Below are 6,000 nucleotides of genomic sequence, written 5' to 3' on the forward strand. Positions count from 1 at the left end.
ACTTTTTTTTTACGTTAATTCTTGAGTAAAAGAATAAATATATTTTAATTTATAATATGCCAGTTATCTCTCAGTCTCTAACTACACCAGGCAATGGCACTGCGTATATAAACTCTGCTATTTATCGGAATAAATTTTTAAAAATCCGCGCATTTTTTTACATTTTTGTATGGACAACAAATGGAAGAAGTTCAAGATAACTGATAAGAAGCCCCCCCCCCCACCCTTACGCTTTTTTGTATTACATTAACATTAAGTGACTGTCAACTACTATCATCCAAAGATTATTTTTCACTTTTTAGTTCATTTTGCTACGAAAGTGTGTTTTTTTTTAGTTTTTTAAACTATTATTTTATTTTTTTTTCACTAGAATAGAACTGCTGTACAAGTTTTGGCGCCGGAATTATTTGTAAAGCAAGATGAAAAAGGATTCTTTTGAAGATTTGAAAGCAAGTTAAGGTTCAACTTACTGGAAATAAGCCTGACTCATGTGCGGAACATTTTAGAAAAAGAAAAGGTGATTATGTTGCTAATATCCTATAATCAATGAAAACTACAGACGCTGAAGTAATGGACAAGACTGTTGCAAACTTTTAAAAGCGTACCATAAACTAATATTTCTATATAATACTTGTTCTGTCTAAACTTCGTAAATTGAAAAAAAAAAAAAAAAAATCCAATAAACGATCAAGTGTGAATCGACTTGTTGGAAAAAATAAGTAGAAAGAAAATTTTACCCATCTAGAACAAACGGGAAATCCCGCTGCAACATCCCCCATATAAAAAAGAATAAAACAATCGAAAGGATATCGTTTAAAAAAATGATAAAGGTAAAAACAGAGTTGTCTGAATAAGCGAAAATCACTCATCTCCCTCCCCCTCCCGATGTAAAATAAACACATTCATCAACTAAAATGACTAAACACTCCTTAAAAACAAAAAACAATTCTTTGCAATTTGAAATATTTCGCCAAATAAACAAAAAATACAATAAATTACATCAACAGTAGCTTTAAAATGTAAACAAATGATCACGCAACTCTAATGTTTATAGCCAAAGTCGCCAAGCCACCACGTTACTATAATCCAGCCGATCAGTGAGCGAAGCTAACTCCGACCGATTAGCGGTCAGATCTTTTGAACGAAAACTTTTAAAAACTTCATATATTGCCTAATTTGTTCTTTCCACCAAAGATAAAAATCTTCCTCTGCACCGGTCTTTTGTGTACAGAACTACCTTCTTATCTGGACGAAAATAGAATTTGCTTCTTCTTGAAATTCCACCATCTTCTCCTTTAATAATGTACTGATTAGTTTGATAATCCGTAATGTATTCTTGCCATTGACGTCAAAACTTAGATGGATATGAGCCGAGAAACAAATATTGCTAGGTACGGTACTTTCTAATCATTTGCTTAGGCAAACCTAAAGCACCGATCCGGTCACATGATTCAACTACGACGACAGAAGACACGTTTTGCGTGAACCTAGAGAAATAAACCCGATTTCTTCCAGTACTTTACTTTAAAATGTATGACGGGACCTAAAACCGCTGCTTTCAAAAATGAAGACTTCACTCTCTCTCTATGTTTTATCTGTTCTCAATTGACATATCACAGTAGGAAATTTCTTTACAAAAAGTAGAGCTGACTTTCTTATTGTAATTTGTCAACGGGTTAAATATTTATTTCAGTTCTCGCTCAACAATAGGTTAAAATAAATATTAATCATTTAGGAGATATAACGATCCAATGTTTAAATTAATTAATAAACAAAATCGTTTCCGATTCGGTCCATCGCGCTTCGAAACCATGCTTGCCACAAATTAATTACACACAAACAATTTGATCTAAATTTGTCCAGCGGTTAAAAAGCCTTATGGTGACTAACGTCCGCACAGAAGATTTTTATATATTAAAGTATGATATTCATAACGCAAAATCTTATATACTTGTCCTCAACCATCGCCCCACTAGATGGCGCTATCGCTTTACGAGCCTTGACAATTTATAACTTTTCTGTGTTAAACCGATGCAATTATGAACTGCTCTTGAAATTCTCGAAAAATGCGAAGCTTCATGTATCGCCCATTTTGACCGCAAGAGGCGCTGAATCCAATCTTGTATATCCACCAATCAATGGCAACGTTAGCGGAAAACAAGGACTCCCTGTAGAGTCTTCTTTGTTGTCACGAGTTTCAGCGATTGTCACGGCCTATAAGAATTAAATGCGGCAATGCCTCAACTTAACCTTAACCAAAAGTATAATTATAAAACAGGATCATCCATTTGAAAAACATTTTCCGTTAAGAACAACTACTTCCTGACGTAACAGCATGTGGCTGAAACCAACAATAGAATCAAATAAACGTAGACATTTCTACAACAAGAGCCTGCTTCTGCAATAACAAGCGAATTTATACACCAAATTCCAAATTGATCTTGAATTGGTCACAAATTCCAGCACTTTGAAGTCTGCATCAGTTGCTAGGAAGTCTCTTACCTGGAAGCTTCGACCAAGCATACACTGAAGATCAGTGGTGCAGCCACGGGAGGGGTTTTGGGGTTAAAACCCCTCCCAGAACACAAGCGCATTCATTCCTTCCGTTAAAATCAAGGGAAAAAAGCAAAGTATTTGAGCTTTTCCGAGCGGAATAGGTTTCAACAAAATATCTTACTGCTTTTAATGATCGAGAAGCAGTCAGAAATTATTTTTCAATTCTTAAATATAAAATTTGTATTTCATGATGAGCACCCCACGTCCCACTGGTATAAGATAGCTAAAATAGTGTCAATAGAGCTCTACAGAGTATCATGATCCCTCAGCACTTCCATCACTGCACAAATCTTTCTTAGGGACATCTAGAGAGAGGAAGCCTACCGCACCGGAACTTTTGAGGCTCTTAACCAATTCTCATCGAAACCGTTATTAGCTTAGCATTTGACATTCATAAAGACATGAATGTATTTGAGGAGGAGGTTTTAAATGATCTCGTGAAAAACATGCAAAAAATGAATATAAGATTAAAGTAAAACTAATAATAAATATTCTGTACTTTTGCCCGCTTTCTTCGTTTCATAGTGATATCAATGCGAATTATTAATTGTTTTTAAGCAGTTACTTTGAATGAATAATTACTAATATGTAGAAATTCTTTGATATTGAATAATTACGCATTGTAAATGAATGGGAAATAAAGCAACAATTTTCCATTTTGAAAACCCCTCCCAGAAAAAATTTCTGGCTGTGCCACTGTTGAAGATGACCGGCGCAGATGCGGTCGAAACGTTTGGGGTAATAACACTCAGACCACGGTACAACAGATCGGAATCTCATACAGTAAAACCTGTAAAGTTGACCACCCTTGTAAGTTGACCACCTGTCTATGTTGACCGCTTTTCTCAGGAACGGAATTAGTCCTATCTCATATAATGAATTAAAATCTCTGTAACTTGACCACCTGTCTATCTTGACCACTAATGTTCGCCAAATTTGGTTAGGAGTATTGTAAAAAACCCTTTGTAAGTTGACCACTTGGTTTATTTTATTTATTTAATTATTTTTTAACTTTCTTCAGCAAATTATTTTATTTTATTATTTATTTTTATTTATTTATTTATTTTTTTATTATTATTATTTTTTTCATAGCTTTCCAAGAATGGTTTTAATGATTAGATGACGGAACAGCATTTTACTAACTAAACAGCAGCATAAAGCTTAACGCTGCTCTTTATTCTCCAAACTTGTTTTTCATTTGTTGTTCTGTTTGAGATAGCTTTTTGTACTCTGTTCAATGAAAATAGGTGTCAGTAGTAAAGTTCAAAGTATTTTCTTTCGATTGCAATTGTTGTGACAACACAGGAACTGTACTAAAAAGAGAAGGCCCGGATCTATGCATTTTGATTCCCCTGAAACAAAATAGTAGGGCCCATACCTACAGGCCAGCAGTGTCTCTTAGTAAAGTGAAGAAGTCTTAGTACTAGTTTTTTTTTCTATTTTTTCTTCAATTTCTAGGGCCGTTAGCCCCTTTAAGGACGCGGACCTCTCGCACTGCGGGTACGCAGATCTGGGCTTGCTAATGAGTAAAGTTACATGTTTCTGGTGCAAGGGATTAAGAGATAGGATATTTTGATTTTGCCTTTATGAACTGGGAGAGTCAAGCTTGTTGCTCTTTGTGCTATAGGTTTTACATAAAAAGGCTTCAAAAAGAAAATTAGCTGAACTTGAGATTAATAAAAAGTATGAAATATTAAAATTAACTGAAAATGGAAAAAGCCAGAGAACATTAGCTGGCATATAAGGAATTTCTAAAACTAAAGTGTCTAATATAGTTAAAAACAAGGAAAAACTAACAAAATTATTTGAATAGTATTTTTAATTACTGTTTCACTTTCAATAATATTAAACAATGAAAATGAGTTGAACAGAAAGAGTAAGGGTGAATTCCTCAAAAAATGAATACATAGTGCAAGAAATGACAAAAAAATTAAAAAAAAAGTATTACCGCGCTTTATAAGTTGACCACCTGTCTAAGTTGACCGCCAAAGTACTGCACCGCGAGTGGTCAACTTACACAGGTTTCACTGTAACATCATGGACTACTATTTTTTCTTAGAGTGCGTCTTATCGACCGCTTGGCTAACAAGAAAAGAAACTGATTGCTTTCATGGGGACTGAATTCCCTGAACTGGTTCAGATCATTTTAATGGTGACATGGACGGCTGACTAATTTTAACCGAATGAGAGTCTTCATCTTCCACGGCCAGTTTTTTTCAGCCAAAAACTATCAGAAATATGATAACAGAATTACTTTTACACGTTTGAACTGAATCGCGAAATTGCATCAAAATAATACTTTTCTTAATGACTACACAAATACACAATGTTAGATCAAACTGCACATTTTATCAAGAAATTTTATTACATTTATTTTTTGCATCGGAAAGTGTTTTTACTTTGTCTCCGAAGTCATCTCTGATGTTTACTTTGTCTTATTTTTGTTTCTATAAGCAATCTTTGTTAGTGCGTGCTGTACCTTGTCTTTCTTGCTCAAAATAATACTTAAAAAATTTTAACAAGTGAAACTTCGGTAACGCGACACTTGGATGACTCGACTACCCCGGTAACTCGACTACGATAATTTCAATGGGCTAAAATTTCTCTAACTTGATACAGATTTGCAGGAACCCCTATTATTGACATCCAATGGGTCGACATCCAGTGGTTGACATCCAATTCCTACCATCTAGTCCAGTTTTTTTTCTTCTCTTTTAAAAATTATGACTTTATTCCTCTCGAGGTATTCAAATGATACTGGTGATTTTATTATGAACTTTTCAAAAAAGAAAATGAAAAGAAAATTCTTTTACTGAAACTAATTTTCATAATGTGAATGTTAAGCATTAGTAAGTGAGTGTTACAGAAACTTTTTACGAATTAAAATAATGTATCCTCAGTAAGTTAACCTCTGCTTAAAAGTCGACATGTTTTCATGTCCCCTTGGGCTTCGAGTTATCGAAGTTACACTTTATTTGAATAACTACCTCGTGACGAATAAATCCATTTTTTAAAATAGGCGAAAATGCTTCTTGTCATTCGGATCTGTTAAAGATAAAAAATCTAGCTCACGATATGTGAGCAGCATGTGCAAAACATGTCAGGGTGGCTTCTTTTTCTAGAGGGCTTCCATTATTAGAATTTTGTTTTGTTTTTTAATTCTAGGTTTTTCCCTCTTTTCTCAACTGATAGCTTTTCTATAATTAAATTCTTTTTCCTACAGGGTATGGGATTTCTTTTTGTCCTAGATTTACCGTGTTCCGTTTTTTAATTCCGTTGCTTTTCTGCTCGGGAGTTTTCGTTTTCGCTAGAAAGATTGGATCGGTAATCGTTCGGAGTTCGCTTCGCTCGCTAATTGGGTGAGTTACTGTAGAGTGGTCGCTTGGCAAGTGTGGCGATATACAATAGAGTTGCGGGATTATTTTATGATTTAAAGCTACTGTT

The sequence above is a fragment of the Uloborus diversus genome, chromosome 5 (genome assembly GCF_026930045.1).
Source record: "Uloborus diversus isolate 005 chromosome 5, Udiv.v.3.1, whole genome shotgun sequence".
NCBI classification, from domain to species: Eukaryota; Metazoa; Arthropoda; class Arachnida; order Araneae; family Uloboridae; genus Uloborus; species Uloborus diversus.